The sequence below is a fragment of the Loxodonta africana genome, chromosome 2, assembly GCF_030014295.1.
Source record: "Loxodonta africana isolate mLoxAfr1 chromosome 2, mLoxAfr1.hap2, whole genome shotgun sequence".
Lineage (NCBI taxonomy): Eukaryota > Metazoa > Chordata > Mammalia > Proboscidea > Elephantidae > Loxodonta > Loxodonta africana.
In genome coordinates this window covers 33,491,095-33,506,282 of record NC_087343.1, presented here as the reverse complement: position 1 = coordinate 33,506,282, position 15,188 = coordinate 33,491,095, and positions in this window count along the sequence as shown.

Sequence of the window (15,188 nt, the reverse complement as noted above, 5' to 3'; positions counted from 1 at the left end):
ACTCTTTTCTCAGTAAAGACTTCTTTATTTTATTCTATACATTTTTTTTCTCTCTGTTTTCTGCAGAACCCTTGGCTCACCCCAATAGTAGAGTATAAGCTAATATTATTTAATGAGGAAACAGAATTTCATTTAACATTTTTAAAATGTTACCTGCACTATATTTATAAAGGCAACTTATTACAATTGAATATCTTGCAAGTGTCCTCTAAGGATGTGTGTGTGTGTGTGTGTGTGTTTATATATATATATATATAAAGTTACAAGTCATTTGACATTGACATTAGCTATAATTCTGTTAAATCCTTAAATTGTTTTCAGCATGAAGTAGTGGGAGGTTGCTGACTTGGGGACTAGAATAAAGCTTTTATATCAGTGGAGTTAAAAACAAATCAAAAAGAATAAAACACAATGAAACATTTTAAAAAAGAACAACTCAATGTCATGTCCTAGTATTGACTATTAGAACATATACATGTTACAATAGTGCCCCATTTACATACTTAAAACCTCCACAGAACCATAAGGAAAATTTATAAATACAACAATTCACCTTCACCTAGGAGGTTGGAGGTTGAAATAGCTCAATAGAAGCAATGACGAGTATTTGTTGCTGTCACTCAAAGTGATAGAACCCTCCAGGCAGTAGAAACAGCTAAGCAGAACCTCCAAGGATTGCTGTAGAAAAAAAAGTAAATATAAGGCCTGTATTTAGCAGTGCAAATATCATTCCTAACTAATTCAGCTTCTAGAAATTAATGTTTTACAACTGACCTTTAAGCCTAGAGGTCCAATGAGGTGAAATTGCTAATCAATATTTTGGTTTTTCTATGAAAAGTTATAACGCTTGCAACTATTCACCTCCTTTAAACACCCCAACTTGGATTAGAATAGTAATCTCTTTGTGCAAGTTAAATATTGGAATTTAATAAATTTAATATTGGAATAAATCAAACTGCAATGGAACCAACACAGATTAGAATATAAATGAGTATCGATACTATTTTGCAGTAGAAAAATATTAGTGTACATAATGTTTTATACAATTTTGAAAAACTGCACTACCAATGTTCTGAGGAGTCCTGGATATTTCTTTCCTCCCTTTTGATTCTCATCAGATCCCTTTAAACCCTACCCCCATTTGGAAAGAATTCCTCAGAGGACTAGACTAAGATTCTTTTATTTGTGTGTCCTGAAAACCATGCCTCAGACACTTGTCATAGGTTTAGGCAGAGGCTTTTTTCCCTGGGATTGAGAAAGCTGTGTGCGTAGTGCAAAGATAAAGGATTTCTTTCAAAGTCATCTATGACAATAAGCTTCTTCACTGGGAACTGGTATCCTGGACTAGTTACAACTTTGCCTGGCCCAATTATTAATTCTAAAGGATTATTTTGTTGCATTTGTTTAGCTACGTTCTGTTTCTGCTTTTACCTGATTCCCTAAAGCTACCTTATTTTCTGATCATTTTCCAAGCTGGATTCTCTAGTTTCTATCTAATTTGCCAAACCTTAATGTCATTTATTTATTCATCCAAAGAAGCCCCATCATTTTATGCAAGCCAGAGTTAGGTTCTGTTACTTGCACTAGAAAGCATGTTACTGATCTTACCACCAACACTTAAAGAAGTAGGAATAAACCTCAGAGATTAAATTTCTGATAACGTTTTAGGACATATTTTTTGGAGCTATCTATTTTTAAAATGCGATTATACATGAAACTGTCTATTCATGTAATTATCTGTGTATCAATCCATTATCTTCAGATACTTTAAAATTGTGAAACATTTAAGTTCTTTCATTATGTGTTGGAAGATGGCACCTACTGGTGACATTTGAAATTACTGCCAAGTAAAGTGATCAGAGTGACTATTCAAAAAGTGCCTATTTTTGATAACTGCAAATAAGTGTAAAAATGAAAATTCTGATAAAATAATTTAAGAAAATTATGAGAAGAAGGAGATCTTTGTAAACTCAAGGTAAATATGAAAATATTTTTTGCTTTACATTCAATCTACCAGTAGACTTTATTTGGTTACAAGGCATTTCCATTGTCACTACAACCTCCTCCCTGGAAGCACTGAAGGAATTTGCTTCAGCCCGTAGTTCTCTTGACCTCTTGGCTTCTTTGAGGTCTGGCTATGATCTGGATAGCTCTGCTAGGGATAATATAGAAAACCATAACAAAAAAAAAATGCCAATAATTTAACTATTTTAAATGACTTTTGCTCTCTACTTGTACTTTGCTTTCTGAATCAAATATGTGAGATTCGTGCATAAAAACAAAAACAACATCCCAACAAACAAGACCAATGGTAAAATGAAATAATTAGAACAGAAAAGTACAATACAATGTCGAGAACAATTAAAAGAGGAAAGTTATATTTCATAAGACATTGATAATGATGAGATGGAATTATTAGAGGCTCCTAGAATGAGAAAAACAGAGGCATAAAGGAAGACATGAGCACATTCAGCAAGAGTATATTACATTAAGTGTGGTTAGGACGTGATCTTTTTGAGGACTGAGCTGGGGTTAAAGGTAAAAACAAAAAGGGCTTTATTTTGCCAATGGAGAAGAACTTCTATTCAGGGAAATTCTATGTTGGTGCATAGGCTGGTATACTAAGGATAGGACGGGAATTAGCAGTATTTTGAGTAGTACAGAAGTTATATTATTCATCCCAAGAAAATACTGCTGAAGACATGAACTTGACAATTTTCGCTTACCAACAATATGAAAAGATCGATTAGGGATTTTTATTGATAGGCATTTAAAAAATAATTGAATCTTGGCAGTGGTAAACAAGGAGAAGCTCAAGGTAACTATTTAGATTGATTTCTAATCTGGTTAATTAATGGCTCAAGTAATTGACAGGATTAACTGAAAAATCAATGAGTGTGATATGAAGAATTTCTGAGTAAAATTTGGAGATGAAAGATTAGAAATTGTCATGAATAAGTAAGTTACTACTGTCCATCAATCAGCTGGACACATTCATCTGGAACCTAGAAGATTAGTCAAAAAAGGAGATAAATGTTTGGAAGTTATTAGCATAGATGCAACAAATTTTGTTCAATGTGAAAAAGAAAGCAAAAATTTAGTGACAGGAAAATATAACACAAGGGATGAATTTTAGGTGTTATACACACACACACACACTGGCTGCCATTGAGTCGATTCCGACTCATAACAATCCTATAGAGCAGCTGGTGGATTCGAAGTGCCGACCTTTTGGTTAGCAGCTGTAGTGCTTAACTACTGCACCACCAGGGCTCCTTAGGTAATATATGTATTGTTTCTTTTTGTAAAAAATGGGACAGAGAATTAAAATAAGAAGTGAGAAAGTCAGAAATACCCAGAAAGATTAAGGTAAAAGAAGTTAATGAAAATGTTTTTGAACATGAAGGATGCTTTGTAATGTTTTTTGTTGTTGTTAGCTGCCATCAAATGATTTCCAACACATAGCCATCCTATGTACAACAGAATGATACACCATCCAGTCCTGCACCACCTCACAATCATTGCTAGGTATGACCCTGTTGATACAGCCCTGTATCCATCCATCTCACTGAGGTTGTTCTTTTTTACCGACCTTCTGCTTTACCAAGCGTGACGTCCTTCTTCAGGGCCTGGTCCCTCCTGATAACATGTCCAAACTTCTTGAGATAAAATCTCATCATCCTCTCTTATAAGGAGCTTCTGGCTGTACTTCTTCCAAGACAGACTTGTTTCTTCTTCTGGCAGTCCATGGTATATTCGATAATCTTTGCAAACATCATAGTTCAAAGGTATCACCAATTCTTCTTTGGTCTTCTTTATTCATTGTCCAGCTTTTGCATGCATATGATGCAATTGAAAATACCGTAGCTCGGGTCAGGCCTTACTCCCTAAAGTGACATCATTGATTTTTAACATTGTAAAAAGGTTTTTTGCAGCACTTATGCCCAATGCAATGCCTCTTTTGATTTCTTGACTGTTGCTTCCATGGGTGCTGATTGTGGATTCAAGTAAAATGAAATCGTTGACAACATCAATATTTTCTCCGTTTATCATGACGTGGCTTATTGGTCCAGTTGTGAGGTTTTTGTTTTCTTTATGTTGAGGTGTAATCCACACTGGCTGTAGTCTTTGATCTTCATCAGTAAGTGCTTCAAGTCCACTTCACTTTCAGCAAGCAAGATGGCGTCATCATATATCGAATGTTGTTAATGAGTCTTCCCCCAGTTCTTATGCTCTGTTCTTCATATAGTCCAGCTTCTCAGATTATTTGCTCAGCAAATAGATCAAAACCTATGGTGAAAGGACATAACCCTGACATATACCTTTCCTGAGTTTAAACCAGGCAGTACCCCTTGTTCTGTTGGAAAGATCGCCTATTGATTTATGTACAGATTCTGCATGAGCTCAATTAAGTGCTTTGGAATTTGCATTCTTTGCAATGTTATCCATAATTTGTTATGATCCACACAGTCAAATGCCTTAGCATAGTCAATATAACACAGGTAAACATCTTTCTGGTATTGTCTGCTTTCAGCCAGGATCCATCTGATATCAGCAATGACATTCCTGGTTCCGTGTCCTCTTCTGAGCCTGGCTTGAATTTCTGACAGTTCCCTGTCATTGTACTGCTGCAGGCACTTTTGAATGATCTTCAGCAAAATTTTACTTAATGTTAAACCCACCCACTGCCATCTAGTCAATTCTGACTCATAGCAACACTATAGGACAGAGTAGAACTGCCCAGTAGAGTGTCCACGGAGCGCCTTTAGTAACCATTAAATCCATCTTAAATGTGGCCATTTTAATGTACTTGGTTTGCCCTTCTCAGAAAGGCAGTGAAATTTTTGTTTGTTTATATGATTATATTTTTGGAACAGCATTTTTTAACATGGCTTCAAACGATAAGAAGAGTTCAGTTTAGGTTCACAGTGTAATTACATTCTTAGGCTACGTTTTATAATTATATATTAACATATTAAGATAAAATATATGAACTCAGTTCTATATAAAAAATTTTAAAAGTTCTACTTGTTGACCCCAATGAAAATTTGTCTTATTTCATATTATTATAATACAGATTATTGAGGTTGTGATTTGAAGCCAAATATAATTATTCCTAAATAAAAAGTAAAAATGTTTCTTTGGCCTGAACTTACTGAGATGAAATTTAGTTACTGAGTTGTAAAGAGATCCATCTACAGTAGCAAAGATTTTGTGGAATGAAGACACCAGGTTCTGTCCCTGCGATATTAATTACAGATTCCCAGTATCTTCTCAGTGTCCTCTGGATGTCAGAATATTTAATTTTTATTAATTTTTCTCATAAACAATGATTAACTGGACAAACAGCACATATAACACACACCGTTTTCAAGAACAAGTATTCTAGACAAGGTATATTTCTAAATTTACTTCCAAATAAATGTTTTGTTTGAAAAACAATCAAATTTACAGCAACAGCAAAAAAATAAATAAATAAAGGACCTCCTACTGATTCAGTATATCTAACTACTTCCAAGTGCTTCTTGAAAATGTGTGTAAATGTGAGATGAAGCTATGCCACCACCAGATGGCAGAACGAGGCCACTAAACCGATATTTTCTTGAGCCAGTCTCTGTTTCTCTTTCATATGCTTGGAAACTCTATGATAGGGCAGTTCTACTCTGTCCTATAGGATAGCTATGAGTCCGAATCGAATCGACGGCACTGGGGTATGCTTGTTGACATTTTACAGAATTTTCAATAAAATAATGCAAGTTATGTATAACTTGGATGTAAATGGATAATTGGAGCTTCGTTCTATGGCAAACTTTATTCAATGCAGAATCTCTTTCCTATTTTTCTTTCTACTAAGATGTGAAAAATATTGTTTCCTTAAATATTATAGACAATTATTTTCTATAGTTTAAATGTCTGTGTAAAGGTTTGCCTAAAATCCTCAAATCTTCTAATTACTCAGAAATGTTTAAGCGCCCATACAAACTTATGGCTTTCTTTATGGATGGAATTAATATTTTGGGAACCATGGACAGGTAAAAAAATATATGTATCTTTACCTTAGTATTGGCTTATTTTGGATATTGAGTCATTGTTTAAATTCCCTAAACTTCTGCCAATATGATCCTATCTTATTTTGAATTTTAAGGCTTCTAATATGTTTTGCTTATATTTTACAAAAATATACGAGTCACAGATTTTCTCATATTAATGTTTGCATTTACAATTAGAATTAAGCCTTATAGACTTAAAAGCTTTATCGTTTCATACTTAAAAAAATCTACATTGAAGAGGTGGTAGAGTTTCCAGGTACAAGTAGCCTCTTGGGAGAAAGCTCCTGGCCATGAACAAAAACCACGCATTCAGGAAACAGCAAACTGTTCGATGTGGTTGTGTCATAGAATGTACGTGTCATTACCACAACTGTAGAGATTTCAACTGAGAAAATGTTATGAAGGACAATTTAAGCCAAAAGGAAACACCTGGGTACTCTAAACGCTAATGGGAAACTTTTTTTTTAAAGTTTCATATAGGGACTTTTTATGATTTGATTTAACATTTGTAATTATTAAAATTCCAACCCTACCTGTGGAAGACAACATGGATTCCAGGGATGGTGATAGGTAGCAGAGTTTGGGCACAGAGACTAGTACAAACCTTTTCATTTATTCAGGATAAAACATAATGTAGATTCACAAAGAGGAGGTGAAGAGAAAAGATCCCTGGGTTGTTGGAATTATTGCATAAGTGTGTGTGAAGGTTCATTGTATGTGTCATCTTGGCTAGGCTGTGGTTCCCAGTAATTTTTCCAAATGCTAGACTAGTTGGAAGTTGTCAAGGATTTCATTTTACCTGGATCCACAAATCAAATGACATATTGCACTGGACAAATCTGTTGCAAAAGATCACTTTAAAGTTTTAAAAACTTGTAGATGTCGCTTTGAGGACAAAGTTGTGCCTGAGACAAGCCATGGTATTTTCAATTGGCTCATATGTGTGCAAAAGCAGGAAAATGAATAAGAAAGACTAATGAAGAATTGAGGCCTTTGACTTATGGTGTTGGTGAATAATATTGGATATACCATGAATTGCCAGTAGAACCAACAAATTTGTCTTGGAAGGAGTACTGCCAGAATGCTCCTTAGAAGTTAGGATGGCTAGACTTAGTCTTATGTAGTTTGGACATGTTATCAGGAGAAACCAGTCCCTGGAGAAAACATCTTGCTTAGTAAAGTAGAAGGTCAGCAAAAGAGAGGAAGATCCTTTACAAGATGGTTTGACACAGTGGCTGCAATGATGGGCTCAAGCATAGCAACAATTGTGAGGGTGGTCCAGGATGGGGCAGTGTTTCATTCTGTTGTACGTGGGGTTGCTATGAGTCAGAATTGTCTCTACAACACCTAACAACAACAACAAGACTAGTTTCTCTTCCATAATGTAATCAATCAACTGAAAAGGGAGTTACTTAGTATGGGGTTTAGCTTCAGACTTTAAGTAGATATTTTGACAGAACTTGGTTCCTCTCAACTCTGCACTCTTCCAGTTGGTTGACCCTTGAATCTTAGTACACAAGCCTGCTGTGGTTGTTAAGATTGTGTGTCAGCTTAGCTAGGCCATGATTCTCAGTGTTTACAGGTAATCACCCCCATGATGGGATCTGCCGTGAGTAGCCAACCAGTTGACAGGGAGTATCCTTGGGTGTGTGATCTGTATCCAAATATAAGAAGACATTCTGGCTTTTGTCTCCTCTGAATCCTCCAGCTGGCTGCTGCTCTCTGACCTGCCAATCTTGGGTTTACCAGTCCTTGCAGCTACATGAATCAGGAGAAACCTTTTGGTCTTGCCTGCCAATCTTGGGATTTGTTGATCTTCACAGCCTGTGAGCAAGAGCCCTGATCTCCAGCCTACTGTTCTTGGGTTTGCCAGCCCATGGCTATGTGCATCAGGAGAAGCCTTTATTCTGACCCATTTACTTGGGATGTTCTAACCTCTACAATCATGTAAGCCACTTCCTTGATATAAATCTCTCTCTGTATATGTATTTATATGCCTTATTGGTTTTACTTCTCTAGAGAATCTAACCTAAGATACCTGCAGAAGTCTCCAGTCTGCTGCCTGACCTGCAGATTTTGGACTTGCCAGCCCCTACAATCCCATGAGCCAGCAGGAGTCTCCAGCCTGCTGTCTGATGTATGGATTTTGGATATGTCAGCCCCCTGTTACAATCCCCTCAGCCAGCAGAAGTCTCCAGACTATAGGATGACCTATGAATTTTGGATTTCTAGTCCCCCAAATGCATGAGCCAATCCCTTGAAGTAAACCTTTTGTTCTCATTCTCTCTCTCTCTCTTTGTGTATGTGTGTGTGTGTGGAAATCAACACGATGGCACCTAACAACAGCAAAAATGTATAAAACATACATATATGTCTTACTGCTACTGTTTCTCTAGAGAACTTGACTAAAACAATGTGTATAGGAACTTCTTAATTAATTATTCCATGAATTCAGTGTCTTTGTCATCTAGTGCTGCTATAACAGAAATACCACAAGTGGATGGCTTTAACAAAGAGAAATTTATTTTCTCACAGTCTAGTAGGCTAGAAGTCCACATTCAGGGTGTCAGCTCCAGGGGAAGGCTTTCTCTGTCAGTTCTGGAGGAAGGTCTTTCTTGTCTATCTTCCCCTGGACTAAGAGCTTCTCTGAGCAGGAACCCTGGGTCCAAAGGATGAGGTCTGCTCCTGGTGCTTCTTTCTTGGTGGTATGAGGTTCCCAACTCTCTGCTTGCTTCCCTTTCCTTTTATCTCTTGTAAGACAAAAGGTGGTGCAGAACCTACCCCCGGGGAAACTCCCTTTACGTTGAATCAGGGATGTGACCTTAGTGAGAGTGTTATAAGCCTACCCTGATCCTTTTTACCTTGAAATTACAATCACAAAATAAAGGATGACTGCACAATACAGGGAATCATGGCCCAAACAAATCGATACACACATTTTTGGGGGGTCATAATTCAGCCCTTGGCATTCAGTATTCATTTATTCATTCATTCATCAAATCAATTCTGCATCTACACTACGCCAGGCACTTGTCTAAAAATGAGAGTTACAGATTTGAAAAAGACAATATCTCAGGCATTATAAAACTTACCTTCTATTGGGAATATGTACACATAATACCCCACACTCCCACACCATGCATATCACACAATTTCAAATTGTGGAGGGAACATATAAGAAGATAAATGAAATAAGAGAGAGTAATTGAAATATTTAGCTGTGGTGGAGTCTTCTAGGCAGAGAGAACTAATAGTGCTGAAGCAGAAAAAAAAAAAAAAAAACTAATGTGTTTTGGATACACCAAAGGGACTAAAATTACTGGAAAGCAATGGCAAAGGGCAAGGGTGTTAAGGAAAAAAAAAAATTTCAAATCACCTAAATTATGAATCAGCAGTATAGTAGGCATTGGAGAAATAGAATAGTTATCCCTTTTGTTTGACCCAACAGACTAGTGAAGAACTTACTATATTGGGAGAGGGGTATGAACCCGTATAGCCAAAGGATAATGTCCATAGAAGGGAGGAAGAAGGAGGAGATCAAGAATGATGCAACAGTAGTCCCTTGCTAGAGTCAGCTACTTCTATCACAATACCTTGTACCTAAATAAAATGTCAGGGGAGAAGCAGCCCTTGGCGGAGCATGGTGGGTGAATAGCAGTAACCAATGCTGTTTGGAAAAGATAGAATTTACCATAATATAAAACTACTAAGAGAAGAATGAAAACTAAAGTCTTAAAAAATGGTCATGTAGTAAACATGTTAAAGATAAAATTGGAATGAGTGAGATGCAGAGTGCTATTGAAGGATAAGAAATGAAAAGGTTGGGAAATGAAAGAAAGATTCCTGGAGGGTATACCAACTGATGTAGGACTTCAAGTATGGGTGGAACTTGACAGAAGTATACTAGGGAGCAAAGGTTATTCAGACAGAGGGACAGAATAGATATGATCAAGGCAATTTTAAAGAGTGGGGCTGTTTTAGAAACAAACAAATGAAAAGGTGTAATTTTGTTTGTGTGTGGGTTATAAATAAGCATGATTGTCATTATCCTATAGATTTATTCATTCAAACAGGGTAGTAAGTCTCTCATTCATTTAATCAATTATCACATATTGTCATCTACTTTGCATGGTGTCAAAAATAATGCAAAGGTAGTTTGGACAAGGAGAGAAGCAATGTGGTTGTTAGGTGCCTTCGAGTGGGTTGTGACTTAGAACAACAGAATGAAAAGTTGCCGGGTCCTGAGCCATCCTCACAATCCTTGTTGTGTTTGGTCCCATTGTTGTAGCCACTGTGCCAATCCATCTCATTGAAAGTCTACTTCTCTTTCACTGACCCTCTTCCTTACCAAGCATGATGTCCTCCTCCAGGGATTAGTCCCTCCTGATAACATGTTCAAGTACATGAGACAAAGTCTTGCCATTCTTGCTTCTAAAGGACATTCTGGCTGCACTTCTTCCAAGACAGATTTGTTTGTTCTTCTGGCAGTCCATGGTATGCTCAATATGCTTCAGTAGCACCACAATTTAAAAGCATCAATTCTTCAGTCTTCCTTATTCATTGCCCAGGTTTTGCATGCATATGAGACAAACGAAAATACCATGGTTTGGGTCAGGCACACCTTAGTCCTTAAAGTGACATCTTTGCTTTTTAACACTTTAATGAGGTGTTTTGCAGCAGATCTGCTCAATACAATATGTCCTTTGATTTGTCAACTGCTGCTTCCATGGGAATTGATTGTGGGTCCAAGAAAAATGAAATCCTCCCATGGGAGTTGATTGTGGGTCCAAGTAAAATGAAATCCTTGACAACATAGTAATCAAAATTCCATTTTTAATGTTAAATACATGGAGATTGTGTTCAGGAGTATGAAGAGAAAGGTGATTTTGGTCCAAATATAAAAAGATTGTGTAAGCGATGAAGCATCAGACTAAACAATTCTGTAACATAATGTACCTTGCTGCTACTGTTTTACAGTACCTCAGAAAATAATAAGTACACGTTGGAGCCATAGCAGTTGCCACTCAGTCGATTCCAACTCATGGCCAAGTAGAACTCTGTGCTCCACAGGATTTTTAATGGCTGATTTTTCAGAAATAGATAGGCCTTTATTCCCAGGCACCTCTGGGTCGACTCAAAGCACCAACATTTCTGTTAGCATCCATGCATGTTGACCATTTGTACCACCCAGGGACTCATGTAAAGGAAAGATACATGTAATTACTCTTTGGCTTCAATGTCTCCTAAGGCCCATACTAAATAGCAGTGATGGTATAGAAATGTACAGACATTGGTAATAATTTTCTAATCATAGGAGAGTTCCAATAGGACAAGTAAGTAGAAACTTATAACTCAGAGAAATGGTCATGTAGTAGACATTGCCCTTGATATTAATTTCATTTTAACTTGCATTACCCTCTGTCTGAAACAATGTATTCCTGTTGACTTTGAGATAACTCTGTCTTTGTTTCATTCTTATCCCTATGTCATTTCCACCAGGAGATCTTGCCTCACAAATTTATCTGAAATAACCGCAAGTCCTAACTCTTGTCCTGCACTAATTTTCTTTGTAATATACTTATCATTTTCTGGCATTATTTTTTTTGTGTGCTATTTGCCTGAGGCTATTAATCTGAAATAATTTGCCAACAATTTTGGAAGCAGAGTAAGCGTATCAGACAGTAGTTAGGATCTCACTCTAGCCAGTGTTACAGTTATGAAAATGGGCTACTATTAATTTGACACTATGAAACAATTCGTAAGTATTGATGTATTGTTTGTCTATTTTAATGATTAGATAAAAAAATCTTTGGTCCAATTTTAAGTAGTAAAATAATAGCATGAAGACTGGAGAAAATTTTATTTCTGATTTCATTCTTTTTTGCGTGTGCAGTTTTAAACTTCTTACATGCGGTCAAGTCGGTTCTGACTCATTGTGACCCTGTAGGACAGAGTAGAACTGCCCCATAGGGCTTCCAAGGAATGGCTGGTGGATTCAAAGTGCTGACTTTTTGATTAGCAGCTGAGCTCTTAACCTCTGCACCACAGGGCCCAAAGCATCTCTAAGTGACCTTCAAAACAAAGACTGAATTAATCTTTCCCTTAAGTTTTGATTTCAAATAGTTTGGTTCTGTAAAATACCTGAATACTCTAGCTCATGTAGATGCTGAGAAAATACGTACAGATATTTAGACCAGGTGACACTCTTTGTGGTTTCTTTTATGTCAAACCTTCTGTTAGATAACTCCAACCTATTAACACTAGGCCAAGACTGAGTAAAATAAAGATTATCATTCTAATCTGAGTGTATATTGCCACAAAAAATTGTCTAATGCCTGCTTTCCTCCATTGTAAACATATACTGTCACTGAATGTTATTTACATTTAGTAATTAGAGATATTTACAGAAATAGTATTTTGTTTTTTGGCTTATTGTCTAATGCAGACCTCTCAATGAAGCCTGACGTTGAGTTAACAAGCCTTTACAGTAACAACTTTATAGGAGAAATTTAACTAGTATCTCAGGTTTTCAAGGATAACACCCAGCAGCTAAACCATTACGGTAATTACAGGGAAAGAGAAGTGAACGGAGGCAGTTTGTCAGAGCAAGAAATCATAGATCTAACTTAATTGAATTCTCTGAATAATAATACAAAAATGCATCAGCTAAAACATAGTGAAGAATTTTAAGCCAGGTCCTGAGCCACTGGAGATACCTCATTATAATAGAAAGCAGTAAGTAGAGTACAGTGATTTAAATGTGCTAGACTTAAACTTTTTATTAACTTTTATAAGTAGTGTGAGTTTTAAAAAGTCTCTGTCATAGTCAGTATATTTACATACAAAAAGAGGTATCAGGATTTGCCCTGTTTTGCCATTTTTTAAAAGCATTATTAGAGCAGATTTAATTTTCTACCAATAGATGGGAGGCTATACATAGGTGATTTCATTTGTCTTTAAGTGTATAGATTATTCAGGAAAACGACCCATAGTAATTTAAAGGAGAAGTCACTGTATTGTAACACTTGATAAATAGTAGAAGGACATAATAGTTTCAGTGTTTATTATATTTTCTATCAATTTAAGGCTTATACCACCTAAGGAATTGTTTCATATTCTATTTGTTGTAACTCATTTGCAATTTAGAATGTGGATCTGTACTCTACATTAATACTTTCTGAGATAGATTATATTTTGATAATATTTTAGGCATAATATTTCAGACATATTATCTGGAAAACCACAAATCAATTTTAAAACAGCCTTGGATTTTTTAACAGGTCATCTAGAAAATTTGCTGTTACATCGCAAACTTTCTCCAGCAAACCATTTCTCCCTGCCTCTAACAGATTTGGAAAGTCAAAAGTAATTAAGTGAGATCAATTATTTGAATCATTTTGGTTTTATGTATTTTTAGTAATCGGTAGAATAAGTAAATATAATTTTAGTGTTTGTATAATGCATATCATCTAGATTATTTCGGCTTTACAGACAAGTAATCACAAAAGGGCCACATTTAAGCTTCTTATTATAACATTAATTCATTCCATTAGATTTGGATCTACTACGTTTGACCACTAAAGCATTGATTGTCACATTTATCGGCCACGTTCAAGCACCTGTTAGCCAGAGTAGGAGAAACTGATGAACTCTTAACTACAGAAAGAAGCGATTATGGAAAATGCAATCTCTAGTGTTTCAAAGGGTGTTGGTTTGCATTTACTTTCAATATTTTTTTTTCCTAAAATGAAATGTATGGACTCATTAAAATGCATTATTTTGAATAAAACTTGAGCTTTTCTACCACTCACAGATAACATCTTCATCTGGGGTTTCTGTCATTCATCCAATTTACCTCCTGGTAGAATCACCTAACCAATTCTTTAAACCTCAGGACAGGAAAGCCCTGAGGAATGAACAAAGCATACACAGTGGGTAGAAAGAGACTATAATACTTGCATGTAATGAATGACAGGAAATGACAAAATTATTTTCACTAAGCTGTAACATGGATACTTTGTTTCTATTACCTATCCAACTCTCAGTTAATCGCAGATACCCCAGGTACAATTCATTGTCCACTCATTCCCAGCATAACATTAATAATAAAATATTCATGGTCACTATTTGTGTAAAGTAGACTTTAGTGTGTTCTGTTATTCCACAGGCAGATTAGAATCCGAGGGGCTCTTGCACATTACCTGCTTAGGCTTAGACATGGGAAATCAGTCTGGATATGTGTGCAAATCTATAAAATATAGAGTCTTGTGGCATATAGAGTCTCTGGATGACACAAAGCGTATATGCTAGACTACTAACTGAAATGTTGGTTGTTTAAACACACCCAGAGGAGCCTCAGAAGGGGGGCCTGGCGACCTGCTTCTAAAAGGTCAAAGCCTTGAAAACCCTATGGAGTGTAGTTCTACTCTGAAACACATGGAATTGCTATAAGTCCAAACTGACTCAGTACCTGTTCATAGCATATGGAAGATTCGGAGCTTAGATGAGCCTAGGTGACCTAGTATCAAAGTCCACATAGCATCATTGATTTACAAAACGATATTCTACTGAGTGTAAAAACTGCATGCAAAATGACAAATATAACATGATAGAGTCCCCTTTTTAATGACTGTCCAATTAAGTTACATGGCTTCAGTCACCAAAATAATGAGTACATCACCTACACTGGTTAATTAAAAAAAGACACTTTTCTAGTTTATTCTAAGGATATTACTAAAATGACATGTGAAAATGAACAGCTTAAGAGTGATGGATTTTCCAGCTCAAGATGTTAAAATGAGCACACTAATGTATTTCATATTACTGCCAAGACCTCATTTAAATGATATTAAATGTAACACGGATTGAAATCTATAACATCCTAGAGAAAGGAAGAGAGCATCAGTGAATGAGAAAATTCAATAAATTTATGGAAGTTATAAAATAGGTGATATGTTGCACACACAGGTTGTCTTAGAGGAGGTCCTCGAACCCTAGGATAAGGACCCCAGTCAGTAGCAGTAATCCCTTACCACGTGCTGCATCCATCAAATATTATATTACTGTTTTGAGCTAATTCAAAGTTTTATTTTTAACAACTGTAACAAGCCTACTTTAAGCCACTTGTTTTTAGAACAA